Here is a 16,721-nt window from a genome sequence, read left to right as displayed (position 1 = left end):
CACACACACACACACACACACACACACACACACACACACTGCCAACACTTCCAGCTTTGGGAGAAAGGTCTCAACACGTAGCGCTGGCTGGCCTGGACTTTGCTATGTTGTCCAGGTTGGTCTGGAACCCACAGAGATCTATGTGCCCTACCTCTTGGGTGCTAGGACTAAAGGCGCACACCACCATATACAATACTAGCTTTTTTTTTTCTTCTTAAGTGTGGGTGCTGGTATTAGAACTTAAATCTTCTCGCTCTGCTGATGGAACCCTCCAACCTGCTCCCGGTCTCCTGCCGCTCCTCCCGAGTGCTAGCGTCGCTGTGTGCGGCGTATTTACAGCAATTCAGTTAATTCTCACATCATTCCTATGAGGCTGATGCAACTTAACTGATAAGGAAACTGAGGCACAGTGCTAAGTCACCCATTCAGGGTCATACAAACACCTAGGGAATGATTAGTCTAAAACTTAGATAACCTGGTGAGAAACTAGAAGACTAGTTCAGTTGCTAGTTTGTAAAAATAGAAAAATGAATAAGTAAACCGTGCACGGGTTGGGGAGGTGGGGGGCGGGGCACTCAGCTCAGCTGGCAGCGCACTTGCCTAGAATGCTCAAAGCCTCCCTCTATTGGTATGCCCCAACCCAGCTCTGACATTTTCCTTCTAAGGCCACAGTCATTTCCTTGAAGATCCTCAGAGTCCTTTGGGATGCACGCTGGGTTCCCCTTGTTCCCCCTGCCCCCCAAATAGCTGTCACCCACGATCTCTGGCTGCACGGGTCTCCATCCACTACAGCCAACCTCAGGGCTCCTGCATATGCCATCCCTCCTCCTGAGCTCCTCCTGTCCTTTCACTCAAATGCCACCTCATCAGGAGGGCGCTTCTCTCAGCACACTGCTCTCCATCTTCTCTCACTTTTATTTTTCTTTCTTTTTTTCATTCTTTTTTTATTCCAGACAGGGTTTCTCTGTGTAGCCTTGGCTGTCCTGGACTCACTTTGTAGACCAGGCTGGCCTCGAACTCACAGCGATCCACCTGCCTCCGCCTCCCAAGTGCTGGGATTAAAGGCTTGCGCCACCACCCCCGGCTTCTCTCATTTTTCTTATTTCATTATTTTCTTCTGCCTTACTTCCCCCAGGAGGGTCTCAACCTCTCTGTCTTGTTTCCTGTTACAGTGCTAGGCCCTTGAACCCTGACTGGGACTCTGAGGATAGGAGGAGAAATGCTGCCATTCCAGCCGCCTGTCCCCTCTTCTTCTGCTTCTTCTTCTTCTTCTTCTTCTTCTTCTTCTTCTTCTTCTTCTTCTTCTTCTTCTTATTATTATTATTATTATTATTATTATTATTATTATTGGTTTTTTGAGACACAGTTTCTCTGTGTAGCCCTGGCTGTCCTGGGCTCATTTTGTAGACCAGGCTGGCCTCGAACTCACAGCCATCCACCAGCCTCTGCCTCCCGAGTGAGAGGATTAGCCTGGGTACCCACTTATCATTTTCTTCAGGGGGACACTGAGGATTGTATCAAGGGTCTCATGCTTGCAAGCACTCTGCCCCTGAGGTACTTGCTAGCTCTGTTCCACCTCACCCATCGGTAGCCATTTCGACTGCCAGGATGGCTTAGTTTGGCCTCACAATGCGTCCATTATCCTACCCTCTGGTCAGGTTGAGTCTTTTTTTTCTTTCTTTCTTTTTTTTTTTTTTTGGAGATAGGGTTTCTCTGTGTAGCCTTGACTGGCCTCGAACTCACAGCAATCCACCTGCCTCTGCCTCCAAGTTTTTTTTTTTTTCCCCAAGACAGGGTTTCTCTGTGCAGTCCTGGCTGTCCTGGTTTCACTCTGTACCAGGCTGGCCTCGAGTCACAGCTGGCTGCCTCCTGAGTGCTGGGATTAAAAACTCACCAGGTTGTCTTAATTGCTTGTTTTCTTTCTTGGTTTTCCCACTCTGTAGTAGTATCTTTTATAAGTCTAATTAAAGGTCACAGCCAATATTCCCTTGGGATTAAGAAATTATGCTCGAGGAGGCTGGAGAGAGGGCTCAGGGGCTAAGAGCACAGACTGCTCTTCCAAAGGTCCTGAGTTCAATTCCCAGCACCCGCATGGCAGCTCACAACTGTAACTCCAAGATCTGACTCCCTCACATAGACACACATGCAGACAAAACACCAATGCACATAAAATAAAAATAAATAAATTATAAAAAAAAAAAAGAAAGAAAGAAATTATGCTGGAGCTGGGGGTAGCAGTACACGCCTTTAACCCGGGATGATGGCTCCGAGTTTGAGGCCATGCGGAGTCACACAGCCAGTACTAGAGTGAAACTGTATCTGAAGAGGAAATGGGTGGTGGTGGGATGCCGGGCCTGGTCTGTTTGTAAAATCTCACGTAGCCCATGGTGTATTTAACCTTGTGATCATCCCTCCACTACACATCCCAAGTGCTGGAATTATAGGCCTGTACTCACACACCTAATTTCGAATTACCTGTTTATTTGGTTTTTGGTGGTTGTTTTGAGCCAGGGTCTGACTGTGCTGCCTTGAGTGGTATGCAGATAAGGCTGCCCTTGAACTCACAGGATTCCCTTGCCTTTTCCTCCTGGGACTGCCAACATGTGCCGTGACACCTAGCTAGAGCCATTTGCCTTAGTGGGTTGTTAAGGGTATAATATTTGATTCTTGCTGGACGTGGTGGCGCACGCCTGTAATCCCAGCACTCCGGAGGCAGAGGCAGACAGATCGCTATGAGTTCGAGGCCAGCCCAGTCCAAAAAGAGAGTCCAGGACAGCCAAGGCTACACGGAGAAACCCTGCCTTGAAAAACCACACACACACAAAGGGTAAGAAGAGTAGAATTTGATTCACATTAATTGAATACTACTATATCTAGAACTCAGGATAAAAGGTGCTAAGTTCAGTTCCCAGCAACTACATGGTGGCTCACAACCATCTATAAGGAGATCTCTCTTCTGGCCTTCAGGCAGAACACTGTAAACATAATAAATAAATAAATCTTTAAAGGAATAAAGTCTTGTTTCGGCAGGGTGATGGTAGTGGTGGTGGTGGCTCAGGTACAGGTGTTTGGGCTGGTGGGATGGCTCAGCTCAGGTACAGGCGTTTGGGCTGGTGGGATGGCTCAGGTACAGGTGTTTGGGCTGGTGGGATGGCTCAGGTACAGGTGTTTGGGCTGGTGGGATGGCTCAGGTACAGGTGTTTGGGCTGGTGGGATAGCTCAGGTACAGGTGTTTGGGCTGGTGGGATAGCTCAGGTACAGGTGTTTGGGCTGGTGGGATGGCTCAGGTACAGGTGTTTGGGCTGGTGGGATAGCTCAGGTACAGGTGTTTGGGCTGGTGGGATGGCTCAGCTCAGGTACAGGTGTTTGGGCTGGGGGGATGGCTCAGGTACAGGTGTTTGGGCTGGTGGGATGGCTCAGCTCAGGTACAGGTGTTTGGGCTGGTGGGATGGCTCAGGTACAGGTGTTTGGGCTGGTGGGATAGCTCAGGTACAGGTGTTTGGGCTGGTGGGATGGCTCAGGTACAGGTGTTTGGGCTGGTGGGATGACTCAGCTCAGGTGCGGGTGTTTGGGCTGGTGGGATAACTCAGGTACAGGTGTTTGGGCTGGTGGGATGGCTCAGGTACAGGTGTTTGGGCTGGTGGGATGGCTCAGGTACAGGTGTTTGGGCTGGTGGGATGGCTCAGGTACAGGTGTTTGGGCTGGTGGGATAGCTCAGGTACAGGTGTTTGGGCTGGTGGGATGGCTCAGGTACAGGTGTTTGGGCTGGTGGGATAGCTCAGGTACAGGTGTTTGGGCTGGTGGGATGGCTCAGCTCAGGTACAGGTGTTTGGGCTGGGGGGATGGCTCAGGTACAGGTGTTTGGGCTGGTGGGATGGCTCAGCTCAGGTACAGGTGTTTGGGCTGCTGGGATGGCTCAGGTACAGGTGTTTGGGCTGGTGGGATAGCTCAGGTACAGGTGTTTGGGCTGGTGGGATGGCTCAGGTACAGGTGTTTGGGCTGGTGGGATGACTCAGCTCAGGTGCGGGTGTTTGGGCTGGTGGGATAACTCAGGTACAGGTGTTTGGGCTGGTGGGATGGCTCAGGTACAGGTGTTTGGGCTGGTGGGATAGCTCAGGTGCAGGTGTTTGGGCTGGTGGGATGGCTCAGGTACAGGTGTTTGGGCTGGTGGGATGGCTCAGGTACAGGTGTTTGGGCTGGTGGGATGACTCAGGTACAGGTGTTTGGGCTGGGGGGATGGCTCAGGTACAGGTGTTTGGGCTGGTGGGATAGCTCAGGTACAGGTGTTTGGGCTGGTGGGATGACTCAGGTACAGGTGTTAGGGCTGGTGGGATGGCTCAGGTACAGGTGTTTTCCACCAAGCTTGACACCTGACCTGAGTCTTATCTTCAGAATCCAGAACCAGCTCCTGAAAGCCATCGTTTGATGTACACACACAGATGTGCATATAAACAAATGGTACAGAACTGTTTTAAAATCAATGATATAGACTACTGAGTGTGAAAATGTTCATAATGTATTCCTCTCTTTTCAATTGCCTTTGGTTTTCCTGATTGAAAAGGAAAAATATGTCAGGATTTGGTGTTGTTTTTTTGCATAAAGTAACCCGTTCCCCTCATGGCAATCCAACTCATAACCTCATATCCTAATCTCCAATCAGGGTGGGCCTGTTCTATCAAATGCGTTGTTCATTGCTGCCATATTTATCAATGACAGAAAAAACACTCTGAGCAGATGAATTCCTGACTTCTCTTTTTTTTTCTTTTTTTCCTTTTCTGACTTCTCTTTAATGTAAGCGTTTTCTTATGTGTCTGTTTTCCCTCACTCCTTTTTATTTTTATTTATTTATTTATTTATTTATTTATTTATTTATTTATTTATTTTCCCCAAGACCGGGTCTCTCTGTATAGCCTTGGCTGTCCTGGAGTCGCATTGCAGATCAGGCTGGCCTCGAACTCACAGCGATCGGACTGCCTTTCCTTCCCGAGTGCTGGGATTATAGGCATGCGCCACCACGCCCGGCTGGCCTTGAACTCTTGATCCTTCTGCGTTTATGTCCCATGAGCTGGGGTTATAGTGTGTGGCTGTCCTGGAACTCACTTTGTAAACCAGGCTGTCCTCAAACTCAAAGACTCACTGCCTGCCTCTGCCTCCACGCCCAGCGCTCTCTCTGTGTCTTTGTCTCTGTCTCTCTCTGTCTCTGTCTCTGTCTCTCTCTGTCTCTGTCTCTGTCTCTCTCTCCCCCTCCCTTCCTCCCTCCTCTCTCTCTCTTTCTGGAGACAAGGTCTTGCTCTGCAGATCTGGCCAGCCTGGACTGAGAGTGCATCATGCAGGCTTAAGAGCAGCTTTCTCAACGAAAAGATTTTATGACTTCTCTCATACATTTGATGCATATATAGCCGGCATGGTGGCGCATGCCTTTAACCCCAGCACTCAGGAGGCAGAGGCAGGCGGATCGGATTGCTGTGAGTTCAAGGCCAGCCTGGTCTACAAAGCGAGTCCAGTATAGCCAAGGCTACACAGAGAAACCCTGTCTTGAAAAACCAAAACCAAACCAAACAACAAAACAGATTGTCTGGAATCTCAGTGCTTAGGAGATAGCAGCAAAAGTATAAAAAGCAAAAAGGACCCAGGAAAATCAGGGTCATCCTCAGCTACGTAGCAAGCTTCAGCCCAGCCTGGCCTTCGTGAGATTCTAACAAAAAGTGAAAAAAATAATACGAAAGAAAAAGAAAGAGACTAACGGAAGGCCGCCATCTTCAGCGACCCCATCTCGTGGCAGCTCAGTTAGAAAATGGGGTCGGGAGAAGTGCCTGGTTTTGGGGCTGATCTACGTCTCTTCCCACAGCCACATTTAGAATCCAAGGAAAAGATCTGAAAGCTTCTCCGAGGTAATTTCTAATCCCTGTGCTCCACTGACGTGAGCCACTCCCGCCCTCGCGGCAGCAGCCCCTCCCAGAGCAGAGGTGGAGGGGCCGATTGTTCGGGGTTTCCTCTCATTGTCCGCGGGCAGCCTCTGGCTAACCACCTAAGTCTCCTCCTCTGCTTTGGGCGATCTAAAATGGGCCTGGGGTTTCCCCTGCTCCGCCGGCTAGTTAGCTCACAACATATACTGTTGTTGCATCCCTATTTTTTAAAACTTGCTGTTCCCCAAGAAGAGCTCTTCTGTAGTTCCCAAGGATTTTTCCAAGTAAGAAGAAACAAGTGAGGTTCAAGCACAGCAAAGGGGTCTAACAGGCGTGTTTATTTTGAGACAGGGTCTCACCTGCCGTTACCTATCTAGAGTTCTGGATTTATAGGTGTGTGCCACCACGCCCGACTAGAATATGTTTTTATCTGAGTCGCTGCAATACAAAATACAAAATACAAAATAAAGCAAGTAGACACACCGGTGTATTATTTCAGAGCTTAAAATCAAACCTCAAATGGCAGACGCGCGTATGAAATGTGAAGTCCTCCATTGTAAGGATTCTGATCAATGCATAATTGTAACCCTACACCGCTCAGCCCTCCTCTGGGAAAAGCAAAGTCGATATGCACAACCAAAACCTAAAGTTATTTTATTACTTATGTAAGGCGAGCCTTGGCACTAATCCCAAAGAAGTGAAGGAAGCAGCAGCGGTCACTGAAGAAGTTGTGTACAAATTTGTATAGAAGACTCCTTGCGGGTTGGAGAGATGGCTCTGAGGTTAAGAGCACTGGCTGCGTCTCCAAAAGTCCTGAGTTCAATTCCCAGCAACCACGTGGTGGCTCACAACCATCTATAATGAGATTTGGTGCCCTCCTCTGGCCTGCAGGTGTACATGCAAGCAGAACATAAGTAAATAAATCTTAAAGAAGACGACTCCTTGCACGCAAAAGCAGACAACTTTCTGCGCATGCTCAGTTAGAGACCGTGCGTCTTCCATAACACATTGCTTAAAAACAGGAGGATGGACTGGGTGGGTGGCGCACACCTTTAATCCCAGCATTTGGGAGGCTCAGGCACCTGGATCTTTATGAGTCTGAGGCCCGTCTGGTCTACACAGCCAGTTCCAGGTCAGCCAGAATAACTTGGTGAGATCCTGTCTCAAAAAAACCCACCGTCGGGCGTGGTGGCACACGCCTTTAATCCCAGCACTCCGGAGGCAGAGGCAGGTGGATCGCTGTGAGTTCGAGGCCAGTCTGGTCTACCAAGTGAGTCCAGGACAGCCAAGGCTACACAGAGAAACCCTGTCTCGAAAAAACAACAACTAAAAACCCAGCCTATAATCCCAGCACTCGGGAGGCAGAGGCAGGCTGATCTCTGTGAGTTAGGGACCAGCCTGGGCTACAAAGCAAGTCCAGGACAGCCAAAGCTACACAGAGAAACCATGTTTGGAAAACCAGCCCCTCTCCGGAAAGAAAACAAAACAAAACAAAACAAAACAGTGTTTGGCGCTCTTCCAGAGGAGGAGAGTACCCAGTGCTCACATCGGGTAGCTCACATTTGTATATAATCCGACATCTTCTTCTGGCCTCCATGAACACACGCACGTGCACACACACACACACACACATACTTACACACCAAGTGTTTAACGTATAAACAGTCCTGATCAGTAAACTGCATGATGCTGAGGAAAAGTGCCACTACATACAGTTCAAAGTGAAGTCAACCTTCACTTTGAATCAAGTTGGGAGTTGTGGGTAGAGTGAGCAGCGTTTAAGAGGGCTTACCTCACCACCCCAGGACAGCAGTTCAGATCCTGATTCCTGTATAAGAAGCTGCGTGCTCACCACACACCTGCAAACCCCAGCTCTGAGTGGAGCAGAGCTGGACGTCCCTGGGGGTTGCTGGCTTCCAGCCTAGCCCAGAAAACATGAGCTATAGCTTCAGGCGGATGCTCCGCCCCAGAAAGAGGAATGGGCCAAGAGGCTGGAGAGATGGCCCTGTGCTTAGGAGCACTGGCTGCGCTTCAAAGGGACCTAGGTTTGCATCTCAACACTCACATGTTGGTTCACAGCCATCTGTAACTCCAGGTCTCAGGAGTCCAACGCCCTCCTCTGACTCTGCAGACAGGAGGCACAGACACAGTGAACAGACACACATGAGGGAAAAAAAAAACCATTCCAAGCCGGGCCTGGTGGCACACGCCTTTAATCCCAGCACTCGGGAGGCAGAGGCAGGCGGATCCCTGTGAGTTTGAGGCCAGCCTGGTCTACAAAGTGAGTCCAGGACAGCCAAGGCTACACAGAGAGACCCCGTCTCAAAAAACAAGCCAAACGAAAACCTCAGTTCTGTTACGTGATCATGTGTTAGTTTTGATCCCAGGTGTGGGAGGAGCTGGGCCCCCCCCCCCCCTACGGGTTGAACACAACAGGAGAGACTATTTGCCTCCTGCTGGCTCTGAGAAGGGTGTGATCTTTGCCAGTTTAATTCTGAGGACTTCAAGAGGAAATAAATGCAAGAACCCAGAGAGGGGCCGGGGGTGGGGGTGGGGGTGAGAGAGGGGCCGGGGGTGGGGGTGGGGTGAGGGGCTCTGAAAAAGAAGGTTGCTGCTGCACCCCCCCCCCCCCCCCCCCCGCTGCTCCTGGTTGTTGCTGCTGCGGTTTAATGAGAAGATAAAGTTGGGGGAACACTTGGGGGGTTCCTTGCCCCAAGGAACCTGACCACCTTAACCAGCAAGAAGTAGTCAAAGAGAGCTATGCCCCTGAACCCCACTAACCTTTCTCTCTTACCTGGTATTGGGGTGTTGGAAGGGATTGGGGTGAAGAGAGGGAGAGGTATAAGAAACCCAAATAAAATAGATGAAAAAGTACGTGCCTACAAGTATTTATTTATTTATGTCTTTTGAGACAGGGTTTCTCTTTGTAGCCCTGGCTGGCCTGGAACTCACTCTGTAGACCAGGCTGGCCTCGAACTAAAAATACCTGCCTTGCCTCTGTCTCTTGAGTGCTAGGATTAAAAGTATGTGCCACCACCGCCTGGCATATTTTTGTTGGTGTTTGTTTGGGTTTGTTTTAGATATTTTCTTTTTGTGGAAACACATTTTCTTTCTTTCTTTTTCTTTTTTCTTCTTCTTTATTTTATTTTATTTATTTATTTATTTATTTTTTGGAGACAGGGTTTCTCTGTGTAGCCCTGGCTGCCCTGTAACTCACTCTGTAGACCAGGCTGGCCTCAAACTCAGAGATCCCTCTGTCTTTGCCTCAGGAGTCCTGGGATTAAAGGAGTGAGCTACCCTGTGCAGCACTTTTCCATTTTATAAGAAACCATCAGAGGTGGGCCCGGTGGCACTAGCCTGTAGTTCCAGCGTCCCAGGAGACTTAGATCATGGGATCATGAGTTCAAAGTCTGCCTTGCTAGCAAGTGTAGGGCAAACCTCGCTACACTGAGATATTCTTCCTCAAACACACACACACATATACACACACACACACACACACACATACACACATACACACACACACACACACACACACACACACACACACACACACACGAAACAGAAAGAAAGTAAAGAAGGGAGGAAGGAAACAAGAACTTCCAAATGGGAGTTTCTGCAAATCCTCATCTGCATTAGATACTGTGAGTGTTCTGGACTTTTTGCCCACCCTGACAGGTGTACAGTAGTATGGCACTATTGTTTTGTGTTTGTGGGTTTTCTTTCTTTTTTTTTTTTAATACTTTCTCTCATTTTGTGTGCATGAGTGTTTTGCCTGCATGTATGTCTCTGTACCATGTGTTCCTGGTGCCCACAGATGTCAGACCAGGTGTCAGATCCCCTCCAAGTGCAGTTGTGGGCGGCTGTGAGCCACCACGTGGGGACAGGGAATTGAACCCAGTACCTGTGCTACAGAAGCAAGCGTTCTTTCCTGCTGAGCCATCCCTCCAGCTCTTTTGTGGGTTTTGTGAGTGTTTGTTTTTGCATCCATGCACGCGTGTTCACCCACCGGTGGGAAGGATGGAAGTGGGCACCAGGTGCATCGAGGTCCACCTATTCCTTTGGAGCAGGGAGTCTTCCTGAACCCGGGCTTACATTGTCTGTGCTAGGAGCCAATGATTCTCCTATCTCTGCCCTCACTTGGAGCTGGGGTTAGAGGCACATGGAGGACACCTGGCTTGTTACATCAGTGGGTGCTGGGATCTAAACTTGATGGGGCAGCCAGCGCTCTTAACCACTAAGCTGAGCTGTCTCTCCAATGTGTACATGTGCATGCGTGTGAATGTGTGTCTGTGTGTGTGCGTACATGTGTGAGTGTGTGTGTCTGTTTGTTTTATTTTGTTTTTCGAGACAGGGTCTCTCTGTGTAGCCTTGGCTGTCCTGGGCTCACTTTGTAGATCAGGCTGGCCTCGAGCTCACAGCAAGCCACCTGCCTCTGCCTCCCAAGTGCTGGGATTAAAGGCGTGCGCCGCCATGCCGGAACTGAGTGTGTGTCTGTGTGTGCGCACATGTGTGAATGTGAGTGTGTGTTTGAGTCAGGTTTTCACTATGTAGTCTATGATGACATGAAACTCACTGTGCCGCCTAGGCTGACTTCAAATTTGCAGCAATCCTCCTGCCTCAGTCTTAGCTGCCTCTCTAGTGTTGAGGTTATAGGTATATGCCATAAAGTCCAGCTCAAAGCTTTTGTTTTTAGGCTAGTCCCCTCTATGCGTTCACTTCTGTAACAGGAAGTATGCTGACCTGTGGGTAAGGAAAACACACTGCAGAGGCATGAGGCAAGGGCCAGAAGAGAATTTTTATTTTGGGTTTTTGAGACAGGGTTTCTCTGTGTAGACCAGGTTGGCCTCAAACTTACAGAGATCTGCCTGCCTCTGCCTCCTGAACACTGGGATTACAGGGGTTCACCACCATAGCCAGCGAGGTTAAATTCTTAATATTCTTGTCAGGAACCCAAATTTGATCCCTAGCAAACATGAGAGCACAACTGCCTGTAATTCTAGCCCCAGGGGATCTGATGCCCTCTTCTGGACCCTAGGGGTACATGCATTCATGTATACATGCCTGGACACAGACACACACAGGAACGAGTGTAACACACACACACACACCAAACACATAATAAAAATATTAAAAACTCTATTGGGTGCTAAGACTATAGTCTTAGCAGTGTGGAGTCTGAGGCAGGTCTGAGGTCAGCCTATCCTACACAGAGAACTCCGGTCTCAGAAAACTAAAATAACAAAACTTCCATTGTTCCTGGGACATAGCTCACTGACAGAGCTCTAGTCTAGCTTGAGTGAGCTTGTGGCTTTAGTCCTTTACTAAAAATAAAATGAAATAAATAAATTCTTTATAAGTCAAGCAGTGGGCAGCTTGCGTCTGCGACCCCAGCACCTGACAGATGAGTGAAGATCATGGAGAGTTTGAGGCATGCCCAGACCACATAGTAAAATGCAGGCTAGCCTGGTCTACAGATTAAGACTCTGTCTCAACAGGGCTGGAGAGATGACTCAGAGGTTAAGAGCACTGTCTGCTCTTCCAGAGGTCCTGAGTTCAATTCCCAGCAATTACATGGTGGCTCACAGCCATCTTTAAGATGATCTGATGCCCTTTTCTGGCCTGCACATGTACATGTACACATAGTAAATAAATAAATAAACAAACAAATAAACAAATAAATAAATCTTAAAAAAAAAAAGATTCGGTCTCAAAAAACCAAAATGAAGCTGGGCATGGTGGTGCACATCTTTAATCCCAGCACCCAGGAGGCAGAGGCAGGCAGATCGCTGTGAGTTCGAGGCCAGCCTGGTCTACAAAGTGAGTCTAGGACAGCCAGGGCTACACAGAGAAACCCTGTCTCGAAAAACCAAAGAAACAAAAACCAAAAAGAAAAACAAAACGAAAGACACCCCCTGACACACCCACAAAAGGAAAAGGCCACTATGGTGGCTTGTCGCTGGCTGCTACTTTGTGAGTTCTTTTTTCCATCCTTCCCCACCCCTTTTCTTCCAGCTTTTCAATCCTCTAACACCACATAAAAGGGGGGAAAAGGAGCCGGGCGTGGTGGCGCACACCTTTAATCACAGCACTCGGGAGGCAGAGGCACGTGGACCGCTGTGAGTTCGAGGCCAGCCTGGTCTACAATGAGACTACAGGACAGCCAAGGCTACACAGAGAAACCCTGTCTAAAAAAAAAAGGGGGGGGGGGGAGGATAGAGGGATAGAGAGGAAAAGAAAGAGATCCTGAGTAAAGTCAGGGATCAGAAAGGAAATGTTACTACTTTTAGACTACTTCAGACTGATTAGGGCCTTCAAGTTCCTTGGGGCAAGTTCGATCTTTAAAAGCCAGGTTATCTACTTTCTACTTGTTTACTCTTTGCCCACGACTACTTAACAAACAGAGACCAACAACAACCAACAATCCACCACAACCCTCAGAGCCCTAGCATTTACATACCAGTAGCAGAGATAATAAACACGTTTTTTGTTTTGATTCCAAGTGTGGGATAGGTATCGGATGTAAACATGGTTTTGTTTTGATCCTAAGTGTGGGATGGGGAGCAGTTTTGTGAGAGAGCAGGTGATGTTTATCCACTAGAAGACAAACCACTTCTTGGGGGGGGGGCTTGGTTTTTGCCAGCTGAAAAACATCCTAGGACAGACTCTGAGAGGATATATATCTCCAAAACAGGAGGCTGGGCTTGTTATTGTTTGGCTTTTCGTTGTGTCATGACTGCTCTGCTCCAGGCTTCAAGGCGTTGGATTTCGGCTGAGGCTCTCTGGGTTTTGGTTAGGGGAATCGTTCCCAGGAACTGATACCCAGAAGGTTTCCTTCTGGTTTTCCTTAAACCCCTTTCCCTCCTGCTAGGGTAGTGGGGTCGTAAGGGAGGTACGCTCATTTAATAAGTTCATAATGAAGTATAGTTGTTAAGGAAACTGAGCCTACACATAACCTCTTAAAAGACGCCAGGATTCCCAACGTCACACAATCACAGAAACTATCTGCAGCTGGTAAACCACGCCCCTTCCAGAGCACTATCACAGAGCAAATCACAGTCAGCTACTGCAAAGCAGCCGCCTAGCCCCACACCTGGGATTAAAACAAAAACATACTCATATAATATTTCTGAGTTTTTGTTTTGTTTTGTTTTTAGAGAAATCAGAATTCCAGAATTCTCATTTCAGCGGCTCAAACTGCGATCTCAGTACGTAAGGGGTAGAGACAGGAAGGTTAGGAGCCCGGCGTCATCATCAACATCCTCAGCTATGCAGTGAGCTGGAGGCTAGCCTGGGCTATATGAGACCCTATTGCCCCCGCCCCCTTCTCTTGTGTGTTCATGGTCCGGAGCCCAGAGCTTTCCCTCCTTCATGTTTAGCAAGCTCTCCACCGCTCGGCTCCACCCTTAGCCCCAATAGAGTTCCTTTTCCCTAGGGCCCAGAGAGTCTGAGATCGCGGGAGAAGTGCTGACAGCCCCAGACAGAGGCCGCATCTGGCAGTACCGCAGGGTAGCCACGGGCGATGGGGCTCCTCATGCACAGTGCTGCTGCCCCTCTGGGGCCATGTGGACTTCAGCCATGGGCTCAGGGGACAGCAACAGAGGGTAAGATAACTTTAGGTGGATTTCCAGTTTCTGTGGAGGACATGAAGAGAGAGGAGGCCCGATGATGCCAGGCCCCAAAGGAAAAGAATCTAGCCGTGTGGTGGATGTTGTGGCGGCATGCGACAAGGACGGACACGGAGCAGAAAGTCCTCACTTTGGGGCCTCAGAGAGAAGGTACAGGAGCATGAAGCATGGATTCTCTGAGGCAAGTCGGTGAAAGACGAAGAGAAATGGCAATGGTGGCCCACGCCTTTAATCCCAGCACTCGGGAGGCAGAGGCAGGCGGATCTCTGAGTTCGAGGCCAGCCTGGTCTACAGAGCAAGTCCAGGACAGCCAAGGCTACACAGAGAAACCCTGTCTCGAAAAGCCAAAATATAAAAATTAAAAAAAAATAAAAATAAAATTTAATTGTGTCTATTATGTTTAATTGTGTTTAATTGTGCTAATGTATGTGAGAGCAGACTGGCTTGTGCCACAGTGACCGTGTGGGGGATAGAGAACAACTCCCACCTTTCCATGAGTCCCGACTCAGTTTTTTTTGTTAAAGATGGAGGACTTTTTTTAAAAATTATTTTTAAGATTTATTTATTTATTATGTATACAGTGCACATCAGATCACATTATAGATGGTTGTGAGCTACCATTTGGTTGCTGGGAATTGAACTCAGGACCTCTGGAAGAGCAGTCAGTGCTCTTAACCTCTAAGCCATCTCCCTAGCCCCCAGACTCAGTTTACAGGTCAGCACAACACAGCCAGCATGTTTATCCTCTGAGCCCCGCCCCCACCAGCCCGGGCTTTATCATTTTTTAAAGGACGGTGGCTTGTTTTTGAGCCCCGGCAACAATTTTCTCACTCTCCATAAATCTCACCTTCCTCACTACTAAATGGACTTTCTTCATGAGATCCCTTCCGTTTTGTTTTTCGAGACAGGCATTCTCCGTGTAGCCCTGGTTTGTTCTGGGGGGCCTCCAACTGACAGAGATCCATTTGCCTCCCGAGTACTGGGATCACAGGTGTGCCACATGAGACAATAGAAGCAGAGGACTATAAGTGTTCAACACTATGACGTCTTGGTGGCCTGCGCATTCACGGCGGTATGCTTATCTCAAGCCATTTCGGTGGGGGAGGGGCAGTGTTTTGAGATGGGGGTGGGGCTCTGACTACTTAGCTCTGGTTGGCCTGGAACTTGCTGCACAGACCAGGCTTGCCCTGGAATGCATAAACATCTTGCCTCTGTCTCCTGAGTGCTGGGATTAAAGCAGGCACTACCATGCCTGTTTTAAAGGCATGCTTTTATTACTAGTTTTAATCTGACTCCATTGAGAACTGAGGCCACTTTGCTTTTGTTTTTTGGCCAGGAATCACTTGATTCGGAAACTGTTGTGGGACTTGATGGCCGAGGAAGGCAGGCAAGGACACAGAGCACAGTGGCTGAGAAAGGGAGAAGAGGCTGGGCTGTGTGTCTGAGGATGGCCTTGAACTCCCGATGCCCCTGCCTCTGCGCTGAGTACCATGCTTGGCTTCTTATACATTGTATCCTCCTGGTTTTGGAGTCAGAGGCTCACCCTGTGTCATTGGCTACCCCAGAATTTCAGACATTCCTCCCATCTCAGCCTTCTGAGTATTGGAATTACAGGCCAGAACCAGGAAAGGCCATATCTTGAGCTGATGTACTGAGTTTAAAAACTGAAAGTCTCTTTTGCAGAATGAGCTGTCTGCTCTTCAGTGTAGTTTAAACATATGAATGAGTCATTCACAATTTTTAGGTAGGGCTGGGCGGTGGTGGCACATGCCTTTTAATCCCAGCAGGAGGATCTCTGTGAGTTCGAGGCCAGCCTGGTTTACAAAATGACTCCAGGACAGTCAAGGCTATACAGAGAAACCCTGTCTCGAAAAACCAAACCCAAACCAAATCTTAAGGTAATATACATTTTATTACAGCTGCTTCTTTTCCAAAGCAATATTTTGAAAAATAGAATACTGTATGGTGATGCATCTCTTGGTGGGTGGAGTCAGGAGAATATAGAATTCAAGGCCAGTTTGGACTAAGGAGAACTGAAAGAAAAAAAGGGTAAAATGTTTACTGTCATAGCACAGTAAGTGGTCTGTTAATATAATGCACTCTCCCTCTCTCTCTCTCTCTCTCTCTCTCTCTCTCTCTCTCTGTGTGTGTGTGTGTGTGTGTGTGTGTTCAGCCTATTTCTAATTTCTGATGTACTCAAGTTCTGTTACCTAGACACCTCTTAGAGAACCGGAGATCATTTTAGCTCGATACATTAATATTTAACAGACTTGTGACTGATGGGTTGAAGATAAGAAAATTAATTCAATCTCCCTAGGTTTTAATCTGTTGTTAGACCCGAGAGGCTGTGCCAGGGCTAGGCTGCTCCTGAAAGTAGCTTTGGCCTCTCGACTCTGGAATTGGAGCCAGCTCCTTCGTTGCTTTGCATTCATCTTTGTTCGCAGACAAGGGCCTCTTGATTGCTGTTGCTGCAAGATGCCTTTACCCTTCACCGGTTACTAAAATCTTGAGCTCTTAGCACGTAGCCTGGGTGAGAAAATCCTTCACTTAGGTAGTGCTGTCACTTAGAAAGCCAGCTTTAAACACGGTGTTCAGAATGAATTACAGATAATTAACCGCTCCATCAGACTTACATGTTGGCTGTATGTTCCACAGAACCGACGAGGTGGGTCAGTGTCAGTTCCCAGAGGCCCGCGGTCTCTGCTCATCTCTCAACTTTTCACTGACGGCGTCTGTTGAAGGAAGGTATCCTAGCAGCCGTATCTAAGCTACAGTTTGGCAGGTGTGTAATTGCAGGATCTCTCTTAAACACAGGGGGCAGAATCAGCTCTGCGTATGAAGCGTGGTGCACCCCTACAACCCCAGCTCTTAGAAGCAGAGCCAGCAGGACACCCACACATTGGAGGCCAGCCTTGTGTCCAAAACGAGTTCCGGGATGGCTAGGGCGACAGATTGGCATCTTGTCTCAGCAACACAGAATGGGTGGGGGGAGATGACTCAGTGGTCAAGAGCACTGGCTCCTCTTAGAGGGCTTGGGTTCAGTTCCCAGCACCCACATGGTGACTCGCAGCAACTGCGCGACTCCAGTTTCAGGGGACCTGGTGCTCTCTTCTGAATTCCTTGGGCACTAAGTATGCATATGGTACATATACATACATGTCGGCAAACACTCATGCATAGAAATAAA

General features: G+C 48.5%; 1 long non-coding RNA gene across 1 annotated transcript; it reads right to left on the bottom strand.

The window, feature by feature from the left end:
* Positions 1-15,458: 15,458 nt before the first annotated feature.
* Positions 15,459-16,261, bottom strand: LOC311606956. Its single transcript, XR_014782475.1, has 3 exons — positions 16,168-16,261; positions 15,745-16,060; positions 15,459-15,567 (listed from the first exon to the last, which is right to left on the bottom strand). It is a non-coding gene; the product is annotated as an uncharacterized lncRNA (long non-coding RNA).
* Positions 16,262-16,721: the final 460 nt, after the last annotated feature.

This window comes from Acomys minous, assembly GCF_964271855.1.
Source record: "Acomys minous genome assembly, chromosome: 10".
In the NCBI taxonomy this organism is placed as follows: Eukaryota; Metazoa; Chordata; class Mammalia; order Rodentia; family Muridae; genus Acomys; species Acomys minous.
The sequence above is the reverse complement of the archived record's forward strand: the minus strand, read 5'-3'. Positions and strand labels throughout refer to the sequence as shown.